This window comes from Emydura macquarii, unplaced genomic scaffold (genome assembly GCF_026122565.2).
Source record: "Emydura macquarii macquarii isolate MOO-44397 ecotype Brisbane River unplaced genomic scaffold, CSIRO-AGI_Emac_v2 contig_1424, whole genome shotgun sequence".
Lineage (NCBI taxonomy): Eukaryota > Metazoa > Chordata > Testudines > Chelidae > Emydura > Emydura macquarii.
This window is the reverse complement of record NW_027131561.1, coordinates 1,944,752-1,959,382: the sequence shown is the minus strand read 5'-3', so window position 1 is coordinate 1,959,382 and position 14,631 is coordinate 1,944,752. Positions and strand designations below refer to the sequence as shown.

The 14,631-nt window shown below is 36.6% G+C and overlaps 1 protein-coding gene across 1 annotated transcript in view; it reads left to right on the top strand.

Annotated features, from left to right (window-relative positions):
* Positions 1-7,562: 7,562 nt before the first annotated feature.
* Positions 7,563-14,631, top strand: part of MID1 (midline 1) — a 326,390-nt gene continuing 319,321 nt past the window's right edge. Inside the window, exon 1 of the mRNA XM_067553016.1 lies at positions 7,563-7,769. The gene's annotated coding sequence lies outside the window, so the exon portion shown is untranslated. The remainder of the gene's footprint in view (positions 7,770-14,631) is intronic.

Genomic DNA, 14,631 nt, shown 5'->3' with positions numbered 1-14,631 from the left:
AGCTTATATGCTATGAGAAAGGTGAGGGGAACAGGACTGATTCTGAGAAAATAAAAGTTCCTTTTACTTCCTGGATTTTCTTTACATGACTACTAATAATTTTAAATTATCCTGGTAATTAGCAGGCAGTAAAAAGCCACCCCCTTTTAATTGTCCCCCAAAAAAACAAACTTTTCTTTTCCTCCTCAAACTGTGTAATTCTAAGACTGTCTTTAAACTAAACATTCCTGCTTGAAAGGAAAGTGCAACCACCTTCTGCTTTTGAAGACAGCTGGCTGTTTGTCCACATTCATGAAAATAAATGTCACAGCAATTACTATAAAGGGCTGAGAAATGATATCCAATTCTTTCTTCTCTTACATTCCTAACATTATTGGAAAAGAGAGACCAATGAGAGGTGTTTAAGCAGTATGGAAAAATAAATGTTTAAGTGAGCAAATGTTGGAGCTTGAGTAATGGAGCCCCCAGGACAATGAATAAATTCTGGTGCCTAGATATTGGTTTACAAGCAGAAAAGTTTTCTTAGACATTAGAGTTAATTAAACTCATGTTCTGTGTTTATCAATACTTTGCAATTTATATCTGCTTCTGTGAATAATATATCCTATGGCAAAATATAACATCAGTGCCCTATTCTGCAAATTCCTCATGTGAGAATTTTTCCATCATGAGAAGTCCCACTGACTACTTGAAATAATCACATCTGTGGAGTTAAATTGAAATCATAGAGTAATTGGTCTTCAGGTTCTTAGAGAGGACCAGGATGTGTTGCATGAGGGTCCTGATAAAGTGAAGGACCACTGAGTAGGAGGTCATTCTCAAAATTGCTGCTCAAGCTTATGATTTGTTTTCTCTCTACTCACACAACACGTGTCTATACACAAATTCAGAGAATCTAAAGTTAAATTTAAAAAAGAAACCCAAATATTTAAAAGCATGGAATGCACAAGGAAGGTAGCCAAACTACCTTAACTCTGGCACTGTAGAGACATCAGCCTCCCCTTCCCATCTTCCTTTTGCTGTAGTTCTTGCAGCATAGAATATTTGGTTGTATTTTGTTTCATATGTACATCAGAAAGATTGCCTGAAGTGTGCTATTTGTTCAATTGGGAATTTGTAAAGTAGGTGTTTTCTTCTCTCTGGGTAGTATATGAACAGAAAGAAGCCCACAGTTGGTGCAACCATGGCATAGTTAACACCTTCTTGATTTTGGGGTGACTGCTAAAATGATACTTATAAGGATAAGGTGGTCTGAATGTTTAATTTGCTCAGGATATTGCTACCAGGGCAGAGCTAGTATAGTTTGAGTAGCTTAATGACATATTTCATACTTGTACAAGACCCACATATTTAAAAGTTTTTACTGTTATGTGATCTCAGCATTCCCTGCATCAGCAAGGTCATCCATTACATTAGTTAAATATTAAATAGCCCTTGAGGAGAAAGCAGGGATGTTAGAAGGGTTATTGTCCCCCTTCCTGCTGACTTCCTAAAAAGAGTCTCATTCTTGTATATGTGTCTGGATCCACTGATCCCTTGCTGGAGGTTGTGGAAGCTGGGGATAAAGAGATCAAGGTCATTGTGGGGCGGACACTCCTTCCTTTCCTATGGATTTCCTCCATGAGGGGTACCCACTTCTGCAGATGCTAGGAGGTGCACAAGAATAGGGCTCCACATAGATACATAACGTCCTTGTTGAGCCTGAAGGGGTCCCTTGCCACACGTGCCACAGGTGTTAGAAGGCTCATTGTCCCAAACATGAGGAGGTTTGTCAGGGTCCTCCAACCTCCCCTGACAATTTCCATCCACTAGCAAGCCTTGGGAAGTAGTAGATTTTTGTGTAGGCAGCGGGAAAGCTGGGGAGGCAATTTCCCCCATCTCTATTGAATAATTGAATACAAAACCTTAATTTGAAATGTCTCCCAGAGTCTGGTCTCAAACCAGTGCCAGAAGGATTTTTTAACTGTGATATTTTCAGAGAGAGAATTTTCAGAACATTTGTGAGATTTTTCTATCATGGAAACAACTTAGGATAAATTGATTTCAGTGAGGATATTCATGTGACCAAGAACTCCTGGAATGGGTGAATGTTTGCCATATCAGGCCTTTAATTCATATTGTGGAACAAAAAAATTATAATTTTTTTTATATGTAACATACAACAAAGATTCAGAAGTTAGGGCTGGAAGAAGTTATCAGTTCCAGCCCTCTGCTTGTAGTGCAAGTTTATCTGCTATGCTATTCTTCTGAGTGTATTATCTAATCTTTCTCTAAGTATTTCCTCTGATGATGTCTCTGTAGCTTCTCTTGGCAAGCTGTTCCATTGACTAATAACTCTTATTAGGAAGTTTTTTCTGGTATCTAATCTTAACTTGTTCTTCTTTAGGTGGAGACCATTACTTCTTATAATGTATCCTTGGTCAACTTTGACTGTCTTCCCCTTCTTTCGCCTGGTTTCCTTTAAAACAAAAAAGTGAATAGATAGCTCATACGTTCCCTCTGGTTTGTTCAAACTGTCTCCCTTTCATCTTGTTCCTCATATCTCATACCTCCCAACCTTCTTACTGATGTTGCCCTTCTTTACTTTCTCCCTTTATCACTTGTTTGTACTGAGGTGCCCAAAGCAGTGCACTCACATCCTCAGTGAGGCCTTTCCAGTGATGTGAATGCAAGAATTATTACCTCTCCTCTCTTAAGTCCAATGCTTAAATATACAGTCTCTGTATAGTTAGTGTTTCTGGTTATTGTTTGTTGTATCAAGGCTTAATTTTACAACCTTAATATAGGTTACTGCATTTAATAAAACTCTGTTTATAAAATTCTACCACGTAAATTAGCCTTTACACAGGTACATAGATGTCAAAACATGCTAAGGTCCTATGGATATTATTTTATATTATACAGCTTGTGCTCTACAGGTAAGTTACGTGATTAAACATTGACCCAGTACTTTAAAATACTGCATACAGTATGTGCAACGTGAGTGAGTTAGCATTTTCTGAAATCTTTAATCTTTTCATTTCCTGACTTCTTCCTAGCCTCTTTTCATTTGTAACTTGAACATTTCTGTAATATACTTTCTTATGTTCATTTTTGTGTGCGTTTTTTGGGAAAAAAGGATAAAATGGGTGAAAAAACTCCATATCAAAATACCCGTAGCTCTGTGTGTGTTACATACTTGATTTGTCTGCACATATGATTTATCTGTATTAATGGAATTATAATGTCTTACTTAAAATGGAAAACTAACACTCTCAGAGCATGTATGATTAACTGGACTATTTTAAAAACAATCATTCACAAGGACATGGAAACATTAAGAACATACATATAGCTATTGAATGAAAGTAGTTTGAGGCTTTCAGTCTGGCCTGGACCAACCCAGCATTCTTTTTTACAGAGAGAGAAGATGCATAACCCCACGGTGCAAATTTGGAAGAGACAGGCTCTCATGTCAAATAGAGACTGTAATATGGTAGCTTTTTAGACTTTTTTCTTTTATAACCAAAGTTTCTGAGTTCAGAGAGCATCACACTTTTTAGGAATCATGTGATGCATTTAGACCATCTCGGGTTTTATGTGTGGTTTTCTCTGTTTTTAAAAAAATGAATACATCTTTTGTGTTGTCTCATTTGGATTGAATCTCTCAATTTTATTTGAAGTAATACATATTGTTGCCATTCTTGAAGAATGTGTTATTTACCTGTCTTCAGTTCTGGGTGGTGATATGGAGAAAGAAGCACATGAATTATTGAATTGTTGGCCTCTCAGAGAGGAGCAGGCCCCCAGAAACTATTCTGAGAGAGCTTAAGGGTAGGCTGGTGATTAAAAGGTTTCATCCCCAAGACCGAGGGTGAAATCCTGGCCCCAATGAACTCAATGGGAGTTTTGCCATTGACTTCAAGGAGTCAAGATCTCGAGAGTGCAAGAGCAGCTTAACTCTTAAAACCGTACCATAATAGTGTTGTGCAACCAAATGTTGTACTTCTTCCCTGGTTTAAACTCAGCAGTTTCAATGAATTCAGTCAGTTTGTTTTGATGTTCAAGCATGGACAGTTTCAGCCTAAGGAGGGAACTTTTCAGAAAGTTATGGATTAGAGAATATTGGAAGTTGCCAGATATATTATTGTAGCCTCATAGTTTAACTGTGCCCATACAGATAATTGTGGTCTAACAAATGCAGAGGTCAGTAACAATAGATTGAATTCCTACTTAAAATGTTTATAGTGAGAGGAATTCTTAAACTAGTTATAGATTAGTGAAGGCAGGTTATGATTTTTTTTTAAAATGATGGGCTTTGGTAATTTAGCCTCTCAGTGGAAGGCTTTATGATCTCTCCAAATTTACCAGGTAACATGATGAAATTGAAATTTTTACTAGATTTCTGTTTCTGAACACCAGTACTGATTCCATCACTTGGTAACCAATGAAAGGCTTGTGTATTTTATGAACAAGTTATGAAGGGAGAATGAAAGCAAGTCACTCATTTTAGAGGAGAGAATAGTTCTTCTGAATAGTCGCCTGCACAGTAGAGAAGGCAGCTACTTAGGAGAACAATTGGCAGTCATGAAGAGGCAGCGTGGTTCACTGGATTAGTCATTGACCTTTGAGGTCCTCCTTAGAGACTGTCCTTATCCACAGTAAACAAAGCTCATTGTAATTACAAATAGATGCCAGATAAAAGGTGGAGAATACAATAATCTCAGCTGAGGTTCTAGTGAATGTTGAGTATCGAAAACAGAGTATCAACACTCCAAAGGAGCATGGCACAGTGTAGTTAAATTGTAAGCTTTTGTGTTGAAAGCTGCACCGAGTATTGCACCCCAGAAAACCCACTATTGTCATTACTTGCATTAATTCCTGATGCTTTTCATATCAACTCTTCCATTTCCCAAATTTTAAAAAGAAATATTTGACATGACCAAAATGGGTGAATTTCATAGGTACCAAGCACGTATGTATGCGCACTCAAAAGATCTCCCTTGAAACTTATTAATATAGGAGGTAGATTCCAGTGTAATTAATATCATCCTATCATCACTTGCAGACAGTATACGAAGGACAGGAAAGTAAATGAAAGCAATCACTCCCTATGACTTTTCAACTCCTAAAATTAGACCACTGCTGACATATTTTTAAAAGGCCATATTGTACATTACAGCAGCCATTTCAAAATAATCTGACTACATGTAATACATTGCTATAATTAGTTATTTTAACTCCTTGGTGTATGCACACAGTGAAAGTATAGTGAAAATATTTTTACAGTTTGAGAGATTGCTAGTTCCACTGCTACTCTCTGTTTATAAGTAAAGAGAATATCTCTCAAACCAGTAGCATATTTCAAAATTGAAGAAATTTTTAAAGTCTGATCACTGTGCCATATATTAAGGATATAACTAACCCATAATTTTGGGATTCAGTAGATAAATAGTGAGTATTCATGTCTGACGAATTCAAATCCAGACATTGATTACCTTTATAGTCTTTGGCTCATGAATAGAGGTGAACAGAGGGCTGAGATGGGGGAGGCAGTGGTTCTGGGGATGTGGGGGGAGAAGGTATGGAGAGAGAAAGAGAAGTAATAGGTTTGTGTGGAAGGGCCCACATACGAAGAGAAATAAGTAATGGGAGGATAAGTTTTTTGGGAGTGACTTGCTTCTGGGGAGGTGGATTTGCTGGAAAAATGGTACTAGTATAAGGATCGAGTGTAAGCTACCTTACAGGATCAGCCATCTCAAGCTTTTATTATCTGTTTTATTATCAGCTGGAGAATCCAACTGGTTTGAGTACAGGTGAAAATATAACCTGCCTCATGTAAAAATTGATTTCTGATTGGGGATTTGTCACATGTTTTACTTGTAGGGAGAGAATACATGGTGGTGTGGTGCAGTACAAATAGTTTTTATCATAACAGCATGAATTTGGCATGGCCAACTTACCCACAAGTTGTGAAGCCACAAGCAAGTTATTCAAATCCCATGCATGAATCCCATAAACACCATTATACCACACCCTATTGTCAGATATTTGGTATATGCCATGTATTTTACATATGTATTTATGGAGTGGTTTACAATTTGTATTGGTATTATTTTTCATATTTCTCTACCTGTAAAGCTAGGCTCCTGGAGTATCAAGAGGCCAAATTTTCCTGAGTCCGAGGAAGAGGAATATTCTAAGTAATGAAGTATTGAAACAATTCAAAATTAGCAAACATAGCTTTTCTAAACTGTACATCATAATATAGGCTCTTGTAGTCCAAACTATCAGTGTTTCTTGGAGCTAAACAAAAAGCCTCATTGTCTTAGAAAGAGAGGATTCATAGCTTTCTGGTATTTCTAACCCTAAGAATTCACCCGTTACCAGACCTTATATCTGCTGCTGGTGCAGAACTGAATATTGCCTATCCTGAAACATGGGGCTGTATGATTTTGGTATAAAAAAATGAAAAGTTGTTTTTTCTCTTATCGCTGTATATATCTGTATTTAACATTCAGCATCTTTCCCCATTTAATCACATCACTCTGCAATATTCCCATTTCCAGTTTTTGTCCACCTTTTTTTCTCTTCTCTTCTTACTTCTTTCTCCTTCCTCTCTTATAATTTGATATCCCCCACCCTATGTTGGCAATGCTCTCCGTTGTTAAGGGAAGGCTTTAGCAAAGAAGTGAGTCTTGGTCTGACTGGAGTCAGCCTAGAATGTGTTCAACTTGTAGTATTTTTAATGAATTGCCTGGCTGTTGAAGCTGCTCTAGGTTTTGAAATGTTAGAAGTAAGCCATGAAGAAATGGATTAGTAGGCAGAGTGCAGATGAGGGGAGTCAAATATATATGAAAAATTCAGGTGTAATCGTTATACAATTCCTCACATAAATATCCGCTCCCTTACAAGTGTGTGTTCTCTATGTGCACACTGTGTATACCTAGCTATTTCTGTAAAGCATCCCAAGGAATGATAGTTACTTCAGATATATATAAAAAAGATCCTTGCCCCAACAACTTAAACCCAAAAACTACACAAAATACGAACATAGGAATTGGAGAAGGGATACAACAAACTGTTTTATCCCAGTGTTTTCTATTCTATTTTATTGTTTGAATTCTAACTACTTAGCCTTAGTTTCTTGCACATAAAGTTCAGTTTGCTGTAATCTTGTATTAAACGTCCTTAGCACTGCTTAAGTTTTTTAGAGCTCTCAGAATCTGTGTGTTTATACACAGATACATGTACCAGTGTCATCTTTTGTGCTTTGTTTCTCTCATCAATATTAAAGTATTGGATGATGAGGGTATAGTGCTTGGGTTGTAAAAGCTCTGTTTGTTCAATGGGAAACTATGCTCTAAATTAAACTGGCATCTTATCCCTTTTGCAGTGTCTTTTCAATGCTTGCTAGCAAACTACATGCTTTCAAACCATTTGGTATTTGTGGAGTTAACTAACTTAAACCTATTTCCAATTAGCTTCTCACACCAGTAATGCAATGCTTGTTTACCTATATAAGGGAACTCGTTATACTTAAATGAGCTTGGCTGGTTTTTAGACTGACAGAGAGACAAGTAAGCACACACCCTGGAGAGTGGGAGTGATCAGTAGGCTGGACAGAGCACAGCTTCCTGAATCAAACTGACTATAGTTCAGCTGATCTTGAGAAAAACAGCAAAAGCCAGGCAACAAAGCAACCTACTTTGAGGAACTATCAACATTTTTTTTTAAACCAGAATTTCAGGGAAAGAACAATAACTGACAATATAAAAATGGAGAAGCAGGTAAGTCACTAATATACTTGCATTTTAGAAGTGGCATTGTGTGAATGAGGAGGAAATTGGAGTGCTACTATTAAGTCTTGTTCTTAATTATAGTTTGTTCCTAAAACGGCTTGCACATTTTAGAAATACCTCTAGACAATCTATGCTTCTTGTGCACAGCAACTTCTATGTGGGTGTAATTATTTTAGTTTATCTGACTTTCCATGTGCTTCTAATTTGCATACACCTTTCTTTACCAAAGAGATTATCAGACATTTTTATCTCTGATGGAACACAGATGCAAGCTGAAACTCTGGATATAAAGCGAAGATGCTTTGATTAACTATCTGAATCACAGAATTCAAAATCTCAAATATGCACACACTACAAGTCCTTATTTTTAAGGTTTAAAATCTGCAAGTTTAAAAAAAGTGAAATCTCTCTTCATTCCGTGGTTTCTAGTATACTTCATTTTGACTGGTAAGAATGCAGCTCCAAAAGCACAGCTGAAATGGAATATGGGGATACCTGCAATAATAAGCACAAGTTACTTAAAAATAAACTACAGGTTTGGTCTAGCAAAGCTTGTAAACAAAACTTGTTCTCCTAAAATAAAAATTGTGGATTACTTAGGGAATTTACACATCCTGATAACCTTTACAATAGACTCTGAGTTGAATCTAGAGAGCAAAAGAGTTCTTTGAAGACTATCTCAGGAAGAATGCAATTAAAAGTGGAAATCTGAAAGAATCTATTTCAATAGTCTTCTAATTGCATAGTGTTGTACAGTACTTAAAAGTACCGTCATTGTTAAAAGGCAGCTAGTTACAGAACTTCATTTAAGTTCTATTGCACTAATGATACAAAAATTACAAATGAAAGTTTGGTTTAACTAATCCCTCTGAGAGGTACCTTCCACAGGAGAGAACTGCGTGCAGAAAACTTTTCAGAAACCAGTGCAGACTTTGTTTTTAGGGTGATTTCATTTTTCCAGTTTTGATGGTTCACTGTCAGATGATTGCAGTATACTAAACTTTGACTGCTAATCTCTTTACAAAGAAATCTGAGTTAAGAATTTAGTTGTTACGTCCATATCTTTCCTGGGGGCCAAAATGGCAAAATAAACTACATTAATATTTCTAAAAATGTAGAAGAAATCTTCTACATTTTTAGAATCAAAAAGATTTTAGAAACAAAACAAAGTTAACTTTCAAAATGATGCAAGATTTATGAATGTATGCCTCATAGTAAGCAGTTAAATTGCAAGGTACTGTAACATAATATTTCCTGGCTAAAACATTCATTCATGATAAGGAATTGGCAACATTAAAATTCATTTATGCTAATTTAGTTTCTCATTCATAAATATACAGGATATTTCTAAACTCCTTCAAAGTGAATATATTAATGGGAGTTACATACATAAAACAGCAATACTGTATCTTCAATATAGAATGTTTACAGGATTGTCTACATTACAAGGAAAGTAGATAGTGAATTCTCAGACATGGGCCCACAGCTGAACATACCATGTTATCTTCCTGAAATATCATTGGTCTTGATGGAACTCAGCAGCCGTAGAGAATTTAGGAGCAAAGACTGCGGCTTCTGAACTTCACTAACTTCTCCTCCCCTCCTGTCTTTGCTGGCTTCTGTTTATGGTACCCCAAGCAAATCTATATTATTGTGCCCCAAGTAGGGATACAGATAAAAGATTTTATCAGGGGATATTAAGAAATCTCAGCATTTGTTTACAAATAAAATACAAGCTTTAAGAACAGGAAAAGATGACAAGAAAAACGTTTACTCTTGTATTCTATTTTGCCTTAGATACTTAGCTGGTACTTATCTGAATACTTCATAATCATTCATGGAATTTAGCTTTACAACACCCTGTGAGGTAAGGAGGTGTTATTACCATTTTACAGATGGGAACTGAGGCACACGGTATTTATTTATTTATTTGTATGATCATAGGACCTAGAAGCCTCAGTCACGGACCAGGACCTCAGTATACTAGGTGCTATACATACACAGCTCCAAAAGTTCCTACATTAAGTGATTTACCTAAAGTTACAAGGAAAGTCTGAAGATAAGCAGTGAAATGAACCCAAGCCTCCTGCATCTCAATCCAATGCCGTATCCACTGGATCAGAATTTCTCTATGTGGCGAAGGCACCTGTCTAACTTTCTAGTGGGGCGAGGCAAGCCTTCTAAATTTGAGTGATTGGTGTGGCAACCTACGTCATGATGTAGGGGCAGCTGGCCTAATTTGAGTAAGTGACATGGGGGCTCCAAGTTTAAAGACAAAGAAATCCCTCTCTTCCCCCCCCAAAAAAGCAATGTAGAGAGCGGAGGTGATGCATTGGGGGGTCTGCAGGGGTCATGTGCCCCTCCCCCCCAGATTTGCTGCTTGGCTTGTACTGAGCATTCTCCCATGTTCACATGGATTGAGCATGCTCAGTAACATTGCTGAAGTTGTCTGCCTTCACTCTGGCCCCCCTCTATTCGCAGGCACCGGGCATCTGTGGTGGGGAATAAGTCAGAAATGGCTGAGAACCCTTGCGCTAAAACACCCTTTTTTTCCCTCTGAATCTACTCTGTGCCTGAGTTCCTGATCTGTAAAATGGGCATATTATTTCTTAGCACATCGATAGACAGTGCACGACGTGCAAGCAAAGTAATCTTGGAAACTGGGAGCAGTGCCCTGTGTACAGTGGTTAAATAATGCTTTCGCTGCCAATGAGCTACATGTAAGGAACTCTATTTGTATATTTGGCTAAAACTGGTTCCAGCAATTTTTTGGTCCATGACCCACAAAATGGGGGGGAGAAAATCATCCCACAAAACCCCACCATATCTATGGGATGTAGGTCATGATGCAATGTTTTTGTCATTTCATGAGTGGAGTGGCTGGCAATACTGGGGTGAGAGCCTTCTGGGAAGATATTACCTTGAGTTGCATAATTTTATAGCCTTTCTTCTTGATAATTTTTCCTCAGTAAAATGAACTTTGCCCAAGTAGCAGAACACTTCCATTTTAATATGCCTTGAAACACTGAGGTAAACCTTCTACTTTCAATGGTTGGTTGGTGGAGGAAAAGCTATAATCGTGTTTTAAAGGTTAATTCCAGGTTAAATAATGTAATTAACCTCTACAAGGTTTCTCTCTCTTTGGATCTGTTTCAGTTTTAATTGTTTAGCTCCAAGGAAAATAATGCAGTACATTGATGATGTTCAGTCTAAAGCACTGTCAGTTTTGCAAATGCACATATTGGATCTAAGTGAAGGTGTTGTGTCCCAGCAGGCTTCTGTGTGTATGTGTGTACTTATAGCACCATCTTTAGCTGTCTAGACATGAGACAGGGCTGAAGTGAAACAGAACAACTCTAATTTGACAGTCAAAGTTTTAACACGGACATGATTGAGCTGTAAATTTTTGTTCACGTTGCAGAGCTGTGAAGTTATAACTCTGTGACAAAGGCTTTTATTACTTAGACAAACATTGTTTTTCTCAGTTCTGAGTGAAACATTCCTGGTACATTAAATTCAGGAGGGTTCTTATCCATTTGTGGTTTTAACAAATAAAGTGTTAACTTTAGAGCTGAGGCCGTTGGGTGTAAATATCATGAAACTTTTATCTGAAAAGAAAAATTGAATAGGGAAACTAATGTGTTTTTGTTTTGTTTTTTTAATCCATGAACCATAACATAAGGATATTTTTAAAAGTTTTCAAGATAAACTAGAATTTATTGTTCACTCTACAAACAGTGTCTTGTTCCTGATTAAATCAGTTTTTCAGAGCCACAACTTCGTTTACTTATTTTTACTTTTTTAAAAATTTTTCATGTAATTTGGATTGAGAACACCTATATATATTATCAAGCAGAGGTTGGGCACATCACATTTCCATTTTAGTATCTGAGTGCTTTCTCAGTATGAAAACTCTAGCCTTTCAAAAATGTAACTAGAGAGTTTGCAATAATAGATGGTGTGCTCGCTGTAGGATTTTATTAAAGGTTTTACCATTCTATTATGCTATCATTTTCTAGTGTAAGCATTTTATATGGCATGTGTGATTTAATTGCCCTTAAGTGACCTGAGTAAATTCTTTTTTTCCCCCCAAGCATATACCTAATTGAAAAGAACCATCAGCAGTTGCAGAGGTGCAAGAAACTTCTCTAGGAATAGTTTGAAGAGAGACAGGTGTCAGGAAGGGTGGGGTCAAGTGGGACGACATTTATAACAACCTTCTGAAGATCGTGCTGCATTGTGTGATATTGAATCATTGTTAGGATTAATGATAATGAAGGGCATATTAGCTCATCTGAAGAGAAAACAATGGCTGTCTCAAGATGAAATGTACAGAATATATTTTCTTAAAGGGCATATGTTTTGATTTTTTACTTCCGCTGTCCTTGCTGCTCTGTTTAGGAAATTAAAAATGCAACTCAAAATCTGTATTTTATTTCCTAGTGCAACAGCTGTTCTAAAATCGTAAAGCCCCACGTGGCTGTGTGGAACCTCTGCATTCATAGATGTAGTTAGGAAGAACAAAGTCTGCAATCTAAGATTGAAACATTGTGTTCCCTATATAGCTTTTACATTTCCAGCTGCTGTGTCTGTGTGTGTGTTTTAAGAGTCATGCAAATGAGGACAGTCTCAAACTGGGGAACAGCCTTTCTTTTCCCTGATCAAGAGACAAAATTATCAGATGATAAATCATTGGTTAATTCTGCATAGATGATTTAAAAAATAATCTCTGTTTAAAATACGATCATGAAGTCTGCTCAAATTTATTATTTATTGATTGCAACTTTAACTTGCTTGATCAGGCCAGAAAAAAAATTGGTACTTAAACTAAAAAAGGTTAAAAACCAATGGTCCTTGCAGGGACAAACACAGAGCCCTTATCAGATAAAGATGTGACACATTGTGCTATCAAACATTCTGTGCTATTTATCTGGCTTGGAAAGTTCAGAAAATCACTAGCTTGAAAATGAAGCCTAGGAAGGTCCCTTCCAGTGGACTGTGGATACTAAATCAGCTCAGCACGTCTGTCTTGTGTTATCAGTTGAATAGTCTGTTTTATGTAGGCTTGTCTTTTAGATGTATTTGTTTCTGTATTTAATCCAGGCTATATTTCAGTAGCATATGTCAGAATTTTAGTTTTGGAATGCTTACAACTTTGGGCCTGATCCTGACAGGTGCTGAGCACCCACAACTCTTGTTTCAGGCAACTAGATTATAGGTGCTGAGGTCCTTAACAAGCTGAATTTGCTAGGTTTCTTTTAGAACAATATTTCCTGTTGTGTTTTATTTTTTGCTAAACTAGTCAATACTAAATGTAACTTTTGGCACTGTGACCAGTGATTGAGAGAATCCAAGCCTGTGTTGTTGACGCAGAAGTTTCTTGGTAATGCTGTATTTGTAGGAGGGGTTGGTCATTTTCATGATAAATTCCTGATTCAGCAAAACACATAAGGGTATGTTTAAGACTCAAAGACAAAAAACTATAAAATATTACTAGGAAACTTCTCTGTCAACAATACTGAAGTCAATGGGAATTAAGCACAAGCTTGAAGTTAAGCATGTCCTAAAACATTTTGCTAAATTTTGGCCTCAATCAGCAATATCAAGATCTCTTTATCCTTAGACTTTTATGCTCTTTGTGCAATATATCAGGGCTAATGAAACTGATTACTTTTGAAATCAGTTTTAGCCAGCAGGATTTTTTTAGTACAAAACTCAGCATTTTCACCTAACAAACTGAAACATTTTCTTTGGTTTTAGGACTTGCACTATTCTCGTGCCTGGACTCGCACCTGTTGGTAATAATGGTAGTGGCCTTTAATTAGGGAAAAGGCAAAATGGAAGTGGTCGGTTTTCTCTTTGCATGAAGTGCTTGTATAATTTCAGCTTTCCTTTAGAAATGGGTAAGGCTACTTGCAGGAAAATAAATGAAACAAGACAATTGTGGATACTGTTGTGCAAAGTTTCAGTCATTCATACAGGTTGAGAATGGTCTCATTTTGTAAAACAATAGATATACACAATGTCATTTTTAAAGGGTCTTGATTTATTCTTAATGAGCTTCCACTGATGTGTGGGAGCATTGCTGCTGGGTTTCCTGCAGTTCTATCTGGTAACTGTCTGTCTAACTTTGGAGGCTCCATTTGAAATCTCAAGTCAGGACCCCTGAGGGTTTTTTTTTTTGTTGTTGGTTATTTTTTTAATTTTTTTTTTTTTTTTTTTTTTTTTGTACTTGTGTAATTTTACTACACATGAAACAGTGATTGTGCTCCTAACATGTTCATTCTGTAACATCAGTAATTGTTTTTACTGTACATTTTGTATCTTCTTAGTCTGTCTCATATGAAATTCAAACTCCATTTTATCCGAGGAGTTTAAGTATTAGCTGTTAATTATAAATACTTACCTTAAGTATGGAAATATGCCACAAAGTGGTTTGGGATACTCTGTTGGTTGTTTGTTCAAAATTATGCAGCTGCACTTAAAACTCTAGTGGGCAATACTGAATATGTTGTGTTTTGTCTTTGATACAGTGACATACTACCTCCATTAGTGCAGTGGTTAGACTGCAAACATCTGTTTGCTTTTATTGTACATGCATTACGTAAGATGTTCTGTTTCTACATGATGTAAATCACTGGACTTTACTGAAACATATGATTTGTTTATTAAATAAACCCTAAAATGTGCCAGTAAATTGACTATCCCAGATAATAACATGCATAGGCACATACAGAAGGAAAAGCTGACGATGAGTGTCTGTATAATCAACAATATTACACTTCTCTTTTTTTTTTAAATAATTTGGAAACAGTCATGTAACTGTCAATAAACAAATTGACCTAAAATG